Raw genomic sequence first — 15,023 nt, forward strand, 5'->3', positions numbered from 1 at the left:
AATAAGGAAAAGAGATTTTAATTAAAATTGTGTGTGCACAGTTTGTGTCAGGGGCGATTGCTCTGAGACAACAAGGGAGGTTGAACTTCCCCTAAAATTTCATAGAAGAAATGGTCAAATATGCACTATTGAATTTACATTAAAATAAGAATTTATATTGCATTAAATGTGCTCTAGGATGTGTTGAACACCATGACTATGTTGTTCAAACGTCAGCTGTTTATCACCAGTTTTCAAACGCGACCTCCCTTTTCTACATTCTCGTGTCAGCACAGCGGACGCGGATGCTTCATGCATTTCTATGACACAGCGTTGAGCAGGTTTTTTTCATGCAGCAAAGCGAGACGGTCATTGGGTAAATGCAACAAAATCGTCACTTCCAGGGAGGCTCAGCTTCCCTGGGTCCTAATGGAACGGTATGCGTGAGAGGACGCTCGGTGTATGCATGATGATTGGAGGAATTGTCTACAAGGCTGAACCCCTTTGTGACTGACAGCACTTCACATCTCGAGCTCAGTCCCATGCAGATATTTGCGAGTGGAGTCTTCTGACAGAGTGCCATCTGGAGTTGCTTATTTCCATAAGCGATATAGCTCATTTTCACCGTTTGTACACAGTTCAGGTGTTTAAACCCATATAAAATCTTTGAGGTGTGTTTTGCTGTGGTTCTATGGCATGAGTGTGGTTGAAAAACTGCTTCAATTAAATGTTCCTTTTAAAAGTTACTGCCTCGCTACAATATGACAAATTTTATGATGTAAACTTAAAGTTAGCTTTCTCTGTTTGAAAGACCAGCAGCTGCCACTGCTTTGTGTGTGTGTGTGTGTGTGTGTGTGTGTGTGTCCTCAGTGAAGTGTATCAGTCTCTGCAGTAGCTTCCAGCTGCAGCAGTCAGTTCAGTTTCTGTTCAGTCTGACTGAGGGAGGTTTTTGTACGACGCTTTTTCACTGTGTGAACACGTTCTGACTGTTGATGTAATGAAAACTCTGACAGTAGTAAACTGCTGCATCTTCAGTCTGGACTCCACTGATGGTCAGAGTGAAGTCAGAGTTTGATCCACTGCCTGTAAAACGATCTGGAATCCCTGATGCTCGAGTGCTGGCATAGTATATGAGCAGTTTAGGAGTTTCTCCATCTCTCTGTTGGTACCAGGCTAAGTAGTTAGAGTTATAAACATTCTGACTGGTCCTACATGTGATGGTGATGGAGCCTCCCACAGCAGAGCTCACTGCTCCAGGCTGAGTCACTGTGACCTGACCTCTGGACTCTGAGGATACAGAGACACAAACATAAAGCAGCATCATGGTTTTGTCAGCTTCATTTCAGAGGGACAGATGTTGATAGAGGAGAGGAGTTTGATTCTCTGGACTTTACCTGTGAAGCAGCAGCAGAAGAGAGTCCAGATGAGGACGGAGATCAAAGTCATGTTTTTGATGAGGAGGATTTCTGTGGCTTCTGTTGTCATGAAGGACAGCTGTCAGTCATCCAGTGTTCAACTCTCAGGACTATAAACTCTCCCAGAGCACTGGAGCATGGTGCTGCTGATGCAAAGTGGCTCTCTATGGAAATGCTCTGACTGACTCCAACAGGGACTTGGATTACTCTGATGATGCTGATTATCAATGGATCAATCACTTTACCAGAGTATTGATTAGGAATGTGTTACTTCCTTTTTATGAAAAGCTTTGGTTTGAGTTGGATGAGTTGATTTACTTGCAGAATATTATGATGAATTCCCACTTATTCACAGCCACACAAATCACCATCACTGTGGGATGTATTCAGACAAAATGTATTTTCATTTATCATAATCTACGATAAACATAGGTTCATGATAATTATATATATCAGGATTATTAATGGCAGGATTTATAGGACAGTTTTCCTTTGGAATTTTTACATTTATTTGAATTTGTTTTACTGGAGGAGAAATTAATACTGCTTGTAGATGTTTGAAGTTTCACACAGAAAATGTTGTGTATATATTCAAAGTTTGTGAATCAGTCTCTTAACAGTTAAACCAGTTATTACACAATCTGGGTAAACTGGGAATATTTTTGGTGAGTTTGTTTGTGTCAAAGTCAGAGAGCCGTGTCTCTCTACAGTGAGAGGTTTTTGTACGGCGGCTCAATGAGTTTGTATCACTGTGGTGCACGTTCGGTGGAGGAACCAGACTGGATGTTGGAAGTAAGTCAAATGTTTAAAATGTTGATGTTTTCAGCAGCCATGTTTTCTTTATATTATATATTTAACAGGCAAGAAACAGTAGTTGCCTTTCCATTTTGTTTTTAGACATATTTTGCATTAAAAGATAAAGTTAGCTTTTGAATGAGAAAATCAAAAGTCCATTGTAATGAAAATAAAACATGAAGCTAGAAGATAAATCTTTATTTCTTACTTTAATGGTTAAGTTTCGTCTTGAGGGCTTGTAGGTTTAGTTCAGTGTGTCAAAGTCAGAGAGCCGTGTCTCTCCACAGTGAGAGGTTTTTGTACGGCGGCTCAATGAGTTTGTATCACTGTGGTGGACTTTTGGTGGAGGAACCAGACTGGATGTTGGAAGTAAGTTTCTGCACAAATACTAGATAAACTGTTTAGTCTGTTTTGTAATGTCTGCAGTATTCATGTTATTTCTTATGTTTGAAGTCAGAGCAGCTTTAATCAACATTTCTTTGTACATTTTCATCATACTTGAAGTCAAACAGGTTGAAATGTAAAAAAAAAACTGCAAACCAGTTTTACAAATGTTTATCAAGAGTATTTTATTAATGTTTCACCTCAGTGATAACTATTTTTTTCTAACAAAATTCAGAATCAACTTTTTAGGAATAAACTAACGGTGACTGATTCATGTGGTTTCAAATTTTGAAAATCTTTTGAACAGTTTTAATGAGAACTGACATCAACATAAAGAACATTTGATTGTAGGAAGTGCAGTAATATATGCATTTTTTATGCACAAAAAAAAATGTAAAATGCATTTTACTAAAGTAATGTATCGTCAATGTTTGGAAGGAAAACATTTAATAATTTGTCTAAATTCTGATATTTTCTGTCCAGTGTAGTTTGATATATTTGAGGTCATTCTGTATGATGATTCTCTCTGTGCTGATTTGCATGAGAGGCTTCTTAAAGGGAAGTGAAACAATGTGTGAGTGAGTGACTGATGGAGCAGAAAAACCATCTGACAGAAACTCCTTAAAGGAGAAAATCAACTCTCACACAGTAAAGGTGTCCAAGTGTCTGATGGTTGATTGACAGCTGTGTGGTCCCTGTCCTCTAAGCTGATTGGTGTCTCCTAGGTGATGTCCGTCCCACCCTGACGGTGCTGCCCCCCTCCAGTGAGGAGCTGCAGCAGGGGAAGGCCACGCTCATGTGTCTGGCCAACAAGGGCTTCCCCTCAGACTGGAGTCTGGCCTGGAAGGTGGACGGCAGCAGCAGCAGCAGCAGCAGCAGCAGCTGGGAGGAGAGCAGGAGCCCTGGGGTGCTGGAGAAGGACGGCCTCTACAGCTGGAGCAGCACCCTGAGGCTCCCTGCAGACCAGTGGAGGAAGGTGGGCTCTGTGACCTGTGAGGCCACCCAGGGCTCCCAGACTCCACTCTCAGAGACACTGAGGAGAGACCAGTGTTCCCAGTCCTGACCTGACTCACTGGGACTCTGCTGCTGGTTTTACTCTGCTACTGCTCTCAGTCTGCTCTCTGTCTCTCTCATGACGTTTCAGTGTGAACATGTTCTTGCTTGTGTTGATGGTTTCAATATCTCAAAGCAATAAAGATTTGATCAAATGTATCATATGAGTTTCATGTGACTTCATTTCTTGGACATATGTAATATATTAGGAGCATTACTCAAACTAATGCACAAAAGCCACAACAGTAGTGAGTCTCTTTTTCAGACTAATTTTTCAGACTGTGGATATTCTTCTACTGCAGTTCCCATGATAGATCAATCAATTTATTTTGGTAACAATACACATGGTAAGACATTTCTAATAGTAAAACACAAAGCTCTCTGTTATTACTGATGTCTGTCCTGGAAGAAATTTCTCCAGTTAAGTTTGTGTGTTGTTAAATTCTGCCTATAAATTATACAGAAGATTTTAATTCAAAGCTCTTAATAATAAGAGGAACAGTGTATCATCTGCATAAATTGACATAACATGAATCTAATTTGACATTTTCCACCAAATCATATTTAAATGAGACAGAGTAACTTCAACAAAGGACATGACATGAGAGAGATCAAAGGACAGTCTCTGTCTCTTAGTGTCTGCCAGCAGATTTGACACTTATATGTATAGATATACTTAAAGTGTCAATTATGTCTTTTAATAATAATAATAATACATTTTGTTTGAAGGCGCCTTTCTTGGCACTCAAGGACACCGTACAGATACACAAAATGACATCAAAAAGACATTAAAAAGAAACAACAATTTAAAAACAAAAACAAAAAAACAAAAAAAAAAACAATAGAAAGTGACAGAGCAATTGGCATCAGATGGAATAGGCAGTTTTAAACAGATGTGTTTTGAGTTGTGATTTGAAATGGGGTAGTGAATCGATGTTTCTTTCGTACATGAGTGGCAGGAGCTCAGTTTGTTGGGACTTGGCTTGGGAACCAGAGGGTCCCCAGTTCAAGTGCCTGTACCGACTGAACACAGAGTGGGGACTGGGAGCTGAAGAGCTGTCATTGAGCAAGGCACCAAAGCCTCAACTGCTAATGCTATTAATAATAATGAGTATAAAAAGTAATAATGTGATTTATTTAATAGCACCAATAAACCCAATGTGTTTTAAATATAGAACAACCAGGTTCATGTATTTATAAGCAAACAATCTTAAATATTAGGCCTAAATATTTTTTGAATGTACATGATAAACTGATTCACTGAACAAGACTGGCTTACAATTATTTTTGATGTGTTGTTAGATAGCTAACAAACAAACAAGCAAACTACAGCAGGGCTATTCAATTAGGCTGCTATTTCAACTGGGCCGCATTTCAAAACCAGATAATGTCAACGGGCCACATTTTTAGCAGCGAGCAACCGATCCTCTTTTTATTTTTTTTTTGCATACATTTACAGGCATGGCCCTCCTCAACATGATGCAGAAACAGACTAAAAAGAGCTATCAATGCACAGAAGCATAATAAGTGACATTAACAGTATCTAATAACACACACTATCTCTACCAGCATCTCACTCTCCCCTTTCCTCCACACACACACACGCACACATGCACACACCTCACCTCCTGATGCTTTCCTTATAGGCCAGTTACACAGGATATAGTTTTATACAGTCCATGGCAGCAACAGTCATGTTTACAACACCAAAGTCACTATTTAAAACCCAATAATATCTGACTGGAATATAAATATTCCTCCTGACATCACAATACTGAGTGAAGAAAGTCACGTTATCTCAGCATGAAGACAAACATCAGTATCAGTCATTCATCCTGCTCTCTGTCCCTCCTCTACTGAGGACACTCACTGTCTGCAGGTCGGCTGCCTCAGGTACATGTTCAGATAAAGTGTTAGCCTACACACAGACAGCTTTCATTTAGTTTGTCTTTAACACTTTGCTGTTAGCACCACGAGCGCGATGTGCTTGTGTCGACCGCGATCGTAAATCATAATAGCGGTGAATGAGAGACTGCGGACAGAGCAGACTGAAATGTGGCTTTCTACATGCTGATCACATGTATTGATAAAGTATTGGCTTGGCTGGCAGAGGTTTTATTGCACTTACTCACAATAACAAGTGTAGCTGTCGTTAACTAGAGTCATCTTGAAGTTATATTCTCTTCATCTGTACTGCTGCACAATGATGATACATGAAACCGAAACTTTAAAAAGTGACGCAGATAATACCGGAGCTTACTGTTATTACGGTGTTGATTAAACTTGCCTTGGGTTGTTTAATACCGGGTCTCGGTACCGATCCCTGCTCAGGCGTTTGATGAAGTCTCCTGGTCGGCCGGTGATAGACTGGTGTCAAGCTGTCTTTACAGCCCGTTCATGCCAGGCTCGAATCAAACTCACCACTGGTGATGTAGGCATCGTCTCATTTGATGTTGCTCAATAAGAGTCCACAATGTCATCGCATTTTTTTTCTCAACAGAGCAGGTGTCAAAGCCGTGTTGACAGGAAAGAGGCACAGGAGAAAACCGCAAAATCACCTGGGGCAGTGCGGGCGGGGCATCAAGGCCACTGTGGCCTTAGGGCAGATATTTTTTTCAAGGGCACAGGGCCAAATGAGGAGGGCACAAGAGCCATGGCCCTCGTGGCCCTCGTGAAATTCCTGCCCTGCACAGTGGTGACAGCATTGGTAATATCAGTGTTTCTTAATATAATAGGGTATGAAAGGACGGTAAAATTTTCATTTGGCTTCCTCCACGTTAATGCAGTTGATTCTGTTCATAAAATTGTTATAATATTTATAGTGGGGTCTTTGTTTTACAGGTGTGAAAGAGAAAATAATGACCAAAAAAATATTCACCACACTCTTAAGAGAGTGTGACAGAAAAGGTTTCATACCATGACATCCGTTTTATTTTGCTAGATGTCCTGTTAATTCTTTTGGCAAAGGGATCTACGTTAATTTAAACACCTTAGAGAAAATGTAAACTCCACAGTCTGTAACTGATCGTTTTTTGTAAATTTAAAAGCAGAACAGAATAAACAAAAAACTGCTTCAATAAATATTCACATTATTTACTTAAAGAGACAAGACGCAGGTTTTTTCATGTTCAATGTAATATCATCAGTGTAGAAGATGATGTGACTGTGGTGTTACTTTAAGAAGATGCTTTATATGCTGATATGTTTCTAACATCTTATCAAAGTTTAATTGTTAAAGTGTTCTGATGTTTCTATTTTTTTCATCTGTTCAATCTGCCCTCAGAAATATAGGTGTCACTTTTGACCAGGCATTGACTCTTGAGCAGCATTTGAAGTGTCTGATCCACTTCTGTATTTTCCAGTCAAGATACATCGTACAATGTTGTGCTGGTGTGCCTGGAGGTAAAATCAAGATTCTAATACACCGATATATTTTGTCCAATTACTCTGTTGTAACTTTGTTTTGCCATGTCTTTCACATCCATGCATCACTAACCAGTGGTCCAGTGGACTGTCATATGGCCTTTGACCAGGTCCTTAAAAAGATCTCACATCACACTTGTCTTCATTTTTGTTGCCCACTTCCCATTCAATAAAAAATCTAGTTTAAACTAGTTTTCACTTTTAGAGGTCTACACAGTCAGGCACCCTCCTACATTAATGATGCCATGCAGGCCTATGACACAAGGAGGTCAGAAACGTTTTATGATCAGGGCTTGTTGGTTTTCAACGTATCGTAATACAAGAGTTTGGTGGATTTCTTGGGAAAATGCACAAACAATGTTTTCTATCATATCTAACAACTTAGGGCCGGATCTACTAAGATCCTAATGTGCGTGTGCTAATTTGCCTGCGCAATCTAGAATTTTGCGTGTAGGGCTGAACTGCGGTTTGCAGGTGATTTACTAAGAGTGATTGCGTAAATGACAAGAGGTGCAAACATGTTGGAGACACCCTATTTAAATGAGGGTTTTGCATGTTTTATGGTTTGCAGCATTGTGAGTTTGGAGAGAGAGCGCAAAGTGAAATTCGACCCTATGGAATTAGAGGTGTTGGTAGATGAGGCCAATAAACACTTAAATGAGCTACAGCAAAGAAACCTGACTGTCTCACAAAGGAACGCTACATGGGAAGAAATCTGTGACCAACAGCCAGGGACCGGAGAGGGAGGAGAGGTGCGCACGGTGGGCAAGTTCCACCTGCGTAAAAGGAAACACAAATAATACACTCAATTGTCACGTTTAAGTTTTCTTATATTGGCTGTGAATATTCATTTTGTGTAAAACAGGCTATACCATAAAGAACTGTTTATTTTTGTTTTTTTGCCACGATAAATATTAGAGCTATAGCCTAATATATTTTGTGACTGAAACAATGTGTCTTTAATATGATGTTGCGTGGCTTAACATAATTAGACGTTAATGAGACTGAGTATTTCGTTTGATAATAATGTTTGGAATCTAGAAAGTGATTTCAATCATCTTTTTTTTCAGTAAAAGTTGATTTGCTTAACTTTGCAATGCACTGCAGTTTATTGGGTCACACTAGCACTCGTATTCTAATCTACAGCATTATGTTTAATCAAGGTGTATTTCTGCATTACATATTATTGAATGAAAATAGAAAAATAAATGCATATACCAAACAGCTCACAAGAAGTGACTTCGAATGAGATTGCTGAGTGTCTGCATCCCTGCAGCATTGGGTTGTTGCTCCGTACTATGTTAAGCAGAGATTTAACAAAGTTCATTCATTCATTCACAAGTTCTGTTTGGACTACATTTTATCATGAATATTTCTGATGCTGCTCTGTGTGTCGATGTTTTCTTGTAACTGGACAGAGTTGAGATGGCTGCAATCCAGTATGAGGTCAAAGGTCGTGACCAAGTCTTTTCTAATTTAAAGTCTGAACTTGTTTCCTCTTTATTAACTGGCAAATCAATCAAATAAGGAAAAGAGATTTTAATTAAAATTGTGTGTGCACAGTTTGTGTCAGGGGCGATTGCTCTGAGACAACAAGGGAGGTTGAACTTCCCCTAAAATTTCATAGAAGAAATGGTCAAATATGCACTATTGAATTTACATTAAAATAAGAATTTATATTGCATTAAATGTGCTCTAGGATGCGTTGAACACCATGACTATGATGTTCAAACGTCAGCTGTTTATCACCAGTTTTCAAACGCGACCTCCCTTTTATACATTCTCGTGTCAGCACAGCGGACGCGGATGCTTCATGCATTTCTATGACACAGCGTTGAGCAGGTTTTTTTCATGCAGCAAAGCGAGACGGTCATTGGATAAATGCAACAAAATCGTCACTTCCAGGGAGGCTCAGCTTCCCTGGGTCCTAATGGAACGGTATGCGTGAGAGGACGCTCGGTGTATGCATGATGATTGGAGGAATTGTCTACAAGGCTGAACCCCTTTGTGACTGACAGCACTTCACATCTCGAGCTCAGTCCCATGCAGATATTTGCGAGTGGAGTCTTCTGACAGAGTGCCATCTGGAGTTGCTTATTTCCATAAGCGATATAGCTCATTTTCACCGTTTGTACACAGTTCAGGTGTTTAAACCCATATAAAATCTTTGAGGTGTGTTTTGCTGTGGTTCTATGGCATGAGTGTGGTTGAAAAACTGCTTCAATTAAATGTTCCTTTTAAAAGTTACTGCCTCGCTACAATATGACAAATTTTATGATGTAAACTTAAAGTTAGCTTTCTCTGTTTGAAAGACCAGCAGCTGCCACTGCTTTGTGTGTGTGTGTGTGTGTGTGTGTGTGTCCTCAGTGAAGTGTATCAGTCTCTTCAGTAGCTTCCAGCTGCAGCAGTCAGTTCAGTTTCTGTTCAGTCTGACTGAGGGAGGTTTTTGTACGACGCTTTTTCACTGTGTGAACACGTTCTGACTGTTGATGTAATGATAACTCTGACAGTAGTAAACTGCTGCATCTTCAGTCTGGACTCCACTGATGGTCAGAGTGAAGTCAGAGTTTGATCCACTGCCTGTAAAACGACCTGGAATCCCTGATTGTCGAGTGCTGGCAAGGTATATGAGCAGTTTAGCAGTTTCTCCATCTCTCTGTTGGTACCAGGCTAAGCGGTTAGAGCTATAAACATTCTGACTGGTCCTACATGTGATGGTGACGGAGCCTCCCACAGTAGAGCTGATTGCTCCAGGCTGAGTCACTGTGACCTGACCTCTGGACTCTGAGGATACAGAGACACAAACATAAAGCAGCATCATGGTTTTGTCAGCTTCATTTCAGAGGGACAGATGTTGATAGAGGAGAGGAGTTTGATTCTCTGGACTTTACCTGTGAAGCAGCAGCAGAGGAGAGTCCAGATGAGGACGGAGATCAAAGTCATGTTTTTGATGAGGAGGATTTCTGTGGCTTCTGTTGTCATGAAGGACAGCTGTCAGTCATCCAGTGTTCAACTCTCAGGACTATAAACTCTCCCAGAGCACTGGAGCATGGTGCTGCTGATGCAAAGTGGCTCTCTATGGAAATGCTCTGACTGACTCCAACAGGGACTTGGATTACTCTGATGATGCTGATTATCAATGGATCAATCACTTTACCAGAGTATTGATTAGGAATGTGTTACTTCCTTTTTATAAAAAGTTTTGGTTTGAGTTGGATGAGTTGATTTACTTGCAGAATATTATTGTGAATTCCCACTTATTCACAGCCACACAAATCAACATCACTGTGGGATGTATTCAGACAAAATGTATTTTCATTTATCATAATCTACAATAAACATAGGTTCATGATAATTATATATATCAGGATTATTAATGGCAGGATTTATAGGACAGTTTTCCTTTGGAATTTTTACATTTATTTGAATTTGTTTTACTGGAGGAGAAATTAATACTGCTTGTAGATGTTTGAAGTTTCACACAGAAAATGTTGTGTATATATTCAAAGTTTGTGAATCAGTCTCTAAACAGTTAAACCAGTTATTACACAATCTGGGTAAACTGGGAATATTTTTGGTGAGTTTGTTTGTGTCAAAGTCAGAGAGCCGTGTCTCTCTACAGTGAGAGGTTTTTGTACAGCGGCTCAATGAGTTTGTATCACTGTGGTGGACTTTTGGTGGAGGAACCAGACTGGATGTTGGAAGTAAGTTTCTGCACAAATACTAGATAAACTGTTTAGTTTGTTTTGTAATGTCTGCAGTATTCATGTTATTTCTTATGTTTGAAGTCAGAGCAGCTTTAATCAACATTTCTTTGTACATTTTCATCATACTTGAAGTCAAACAGGTTGAAATGTAAAAAAAACTGCAAACCAGTTTTACAAATGTTTATCAAGAGTATTTTCTTAATGTTCCACCTCAGTGATAACTATTTTTTTCTAATAACTTCAGCATCAACTTTTTAGGAATAAACTAACGGTGACTGATTCATGTGGTTTCAAATTTTGAAAATCTTTTGAACAGTTTTAATGAGAACTGACATCAACATAAAGAACATTTGATTGTAGGAAGTGCAGTAATATATGCATTTTTTATGCACAAAGAAAAAAATGTAAAATGCATTTTACTAAAGTAATGTATCGTCAATGTTTGGGAGGAAAATGTTTAATAATTTGTCTAAATTCTGATATTTTCTGTCCAGTGTAGTTTGATATATTTGAGGTCATTCTGTATGATGATTCTCTCTGTGCTGATTTGCATGAGAGGCTTCTTAAAGGGAAGTGAAACAATGTGTGAGTGAGTGACTGATGGAGCAGAAAAAACATCTGACAGAAACTCCTTAAAGGAGAAAATCAACTCTCACACAGTAAAGGTGTCCAAGTGTCTGATGGTTGATTGACAGCTGTGTGGTCCCTGTCCTCTAAGCTGATTGGTGTCTCCTAGGTGATGTCCGTCCCACCCTGACGGTGCTGCCCCCCTCCAGTGAGGAGCTGCAGCAGGGGAAGGCCACGCTCATGTGTCTGGCCAACAAGGGCTTCCCCTCAGACTGGAGTCTGGCCTGGAAGGTGGACGGCAGCAGCAGCAGCAGCAGCAGCAGCTGGGAGGAGAGCAGGAGCCCTGGGGTGCTGGAGAAGGACGGCCTCTACAGCTGGAGCAGCACCCTGAGGCTCCCTGCAGACCAGTGGAGGAAGGTGGGCTCTGTGACCTGTGAGGCCACCCAGGGCTCCCAGACTCCACTCTCAGAGACACTGAGGAGAGACCAGTGTTCCCAGTCCTGACCTGACTCACTGGGACTCTGCTGCTGGTTTTACTCTGCTACTGCTCTCAGTCTGCTCTCTGTCTCTCTCATGACGTTTCAGTGTGAACATGTTCTTGCTTGTGTTGATGGTTTCAATATCTCAAAGCAATAAAGATTTGATCAAATGTATCATATGAGTTTCATGTGACTTCATTTCTAGGACATATGTAATATATCAGGAGCATTACTCAAACTAATGCACAAAAGCCACAACAGCAGTGACTCTTTTTTTCAGACTAATTTTAATGGGTTTCAGACTGTGGATAATGTTCTACTGCAGTTCCCATGATAGATCAATCAATTTATTTTGGTAAGAATACACATGGTAAGACATTTCTAATAGTAAAACCCAAAGCTCTCTGTTATTACTGATGTCTGTCCTGGAAGAAATTTCTCCAGTTAAGTTTGTGTGTTGTTAAATTCTGCCTATAAATTATTGTGCAGATTTTAATTCAAAACTCTTAATAATAAGAGGAACAGTGTATCATCTGCAAAAAGTCACATAACATGAATCTAATTTGAGATTTTCCACCAAATCACATTTAAATGAGACAGAGTAACTTCAACAAAGGACATGACATGAGAGAGATCAAAGGACAGTCTCTGTCTCTTAGTGTCTGCCAGCAGATTTGACACTTATGTAACACACTTATATGTGTAGATATAGTTAAAGTGTCAATGACGTCTTTTGTATTTTTATAATTCCAGGTCATATAAAGCCTGTTTATATTTACATGAGTGGCAGGAGCTCAGTTTGTTGGGACTTGGCTTGGGAACCAGAGGGTCCCCAGTTCAAGTGCCTGTACTGACTGAACACAGAGTGGGGATTGGGAGCTGAAGAGCTGTCATTGAGCAAGGCACCAAAGCCTCGACTGCTTCGGGCACTTATCCATGGACAGTCCCCTCATCTCCCGATTAATGCATATGTATGGGTCCTGTTTGTGTATGTGTGTGTATTTTGGGCCTGTGTGTGTGTGTGTGTGTGTCCTCAGTGAAGTGTATCAGTCTCTGCAGTAGCTTCCAGCTGCAGCAGTCAGTTCAGTTTCTGTTCAGTCTGACTGAGGGAGGTTTTTGTACGATGCTTTTTCACTGTGTGAACAACCACTGACTGCTGATGTAATGTGCACTCTGACAGTAGTAAACTGCTGCATCTTCAGTCTGGACTCCACTGATGGTCAGAGTGAAGTCAGACTTTGATCCACTGCCTGTAAAACGACCTGGAATCCCTGATTCTCGAGTGCTGGCAGAGTATATGAGCAGTTTAGCAGTTTCTCCATCTCTCTGTTGGTACCAGCCTAAGTAGTTAGAGTTATAAACATTCTGACTGGTCCTACATGTGATGGTGACAGAGCCTCCCACAGCAGAGCTCACTGCTCCAGACTGAGTCACTGTGACCTGACCTCTGGACTCTGAGGATACAGAGACACAAACATAAAGCAGCATCATGGTTTTGTCAGCTTCATTTCAGAGGGACAGATGTTGATAGAGGAGAGGAGTTTGATTCTCTGGACTTTACCTGTGAAGCAGCAGCAGAGGAGAGTCCAGATGAGGACGGAGATCAAAGTCATGTTTTTGATGAGGAGGATTTCTGTGGCTTCTGTTGTCATGAAGGACAGCTGTCAGTCATCCAGTGTTCAACTCTCAGGACTATAAACTCTCCCAGAGCACTGGAGCATGGTGCTGCTGATGCAAAGTGGCTCTCTATGGAAATGCTCTGACTGACTCCAACAGGGACTTGGATTACTCTGATGATGCTGACTATCAATCACTTTACCAGAGTATTGATTAGGAATGTGTTACTTCCTTTTTATAAAAAGCTTTGGTTCGAGTTGGATGAGCTGATTTACTTGCAGAATATTATTGTGAATTCCCACTTATTCACAGCCACACAAATCACCATCACTGTGGGATGTATTCAGACAAAATGTATTTTCATTTATCATAATCTACGATAAACATAGGTTCATGATAATTATATATATCAGGATTATTAATGGCAGGATTTATAGGACAGTTTTCCTTTGGAATTTTAACATTTATTTGAATTTGTTTTACTGGAGGAGAAATTAATACTGCTTGTAGATGTTTGAAGTTTCACATAGAAAATGCTGTGTATATATTCAAAGTTTGTCAGTCAGTTGGAAGTACGTCAAATGTTTAAAATGTTTATTTTTTCAGCAGCCATGTTTTCTATATATTATATATTTAACAGGCAAGAAATAGTAGTCGCCTTTCCATTTTGTTTTTAGACATATTTTGCATTAAAGGACAAAGTTAGCTTTTGAATGAGAAAATCAAAAGTCCATTGTAATGAAAATAAAACATGAAGCTAGAAGATAAATCTTTATTTCTTACTTTAATGGTTAAGTTTCATCTTGAGGGCTTGTAGGTTTACTTCAGTGTGTCAAAGTCAGAGAGCCGTGTCTCTCTACAGTGAGAGGTTTTTGTACGGCGGCTCAATGAGTTTGTATCACTGTGGTGGACTTTTGGTGGAGGAACCAGACTGGATGTTGGAAGTAAGTTTCTGCACAAACACCAGATAAACTGTTTTAAAGTTTTGTTTAGAAGTCTGTTTTGTAATGTCTGCAGTCGATAAAAATGTTTTAATTGTAAAACTTAATTTTTTTTGTCTCTACTTCTTTATCATGGAGACTAAGTCAGAGCAGCTTTAATCAACATTTCTTTGTACATTTTCATCATACTTGAAGTCAAACAGATTGAAATGTCAAAAAGAGATAAAACTGCAAACCAGTTTTACAAATGTTTATCAAGATTATATTCTTAATTGATTGATTCATGTGGTTTCAAATTTTGAAAATCTTTTGAACAGTTTTAATGAGAACTGACATCAACATAAAGAACATTTGATTGTAGGAAGTGCAGTAATATATGCATTTTTTAAGCACAAAAAAAAAGTAAAATGCATTTTACTAAAGTAATGTATTGTCAATGTTTGGAAGAAAAACATTTAATAATTTGTCTAAATTCTGATATTTTCTGTCCAGTGTAGTTTGATATATTTGAGGTCATTCTGTATGATGATTCTCTCTGTGCTGATTTGCATGAGAGGCTTCTTAAAGGGAAGTGAAACAATGTGTGAGTGAGTGACTGATGGAGCAGAAAAACCATCTGACAGAAACTCCTTAAAGGAGAAAATCAACTCTCACACAGTAAAG

General features: G+C 39.6%; 2 pseudogenes across 1 annotated transcript; both read left to right on the forward strand.

The window, feature by feature from the left end:
* Positions 1–2,154: 2,154 nt before the first annotated feature.
* LOC144467314 (Ig kappa-b4 chain C region pseudogene) lies at positions 2,155–3,785 on the forward strand (annotated as a pseudogene). The gene is made up of 2 exons (XR_013493582.1): positions 2,155–2,186; positions 3,299–3,785. The product of XR_013493582.1 is annotated as an Ig kappa-b4 chain C region pseudogene (transcript).
* A 7,721-nt stretch (positions 3,786–11,506) lies between these two features.
* Positions 11,507–11,976, forward strand: LOC144467380 (Ig kappa-b4 chain C region pseudogene; annotated as a pseudogene).
* The last annotated feature ends 3,047 nt before the right edge of the window (positions 11,977–15,023 follow it).

The sequence above is a fragment of the Epinephelus lanceolatus genome, chromosome 16 (genome assembly GCF_041903045.1).
Source record: "Epinephelus lanceolatus isolate andai-2023 chromosome 16, ASM4190304v1, whole genome shotgun sequence".
Lineage (NCBI taxonomy): Eukaryota > Metazoa > Chordata > Actinopteri > Perciformes > Serranidae > Epinephelus > Epinephelus lanceolatus.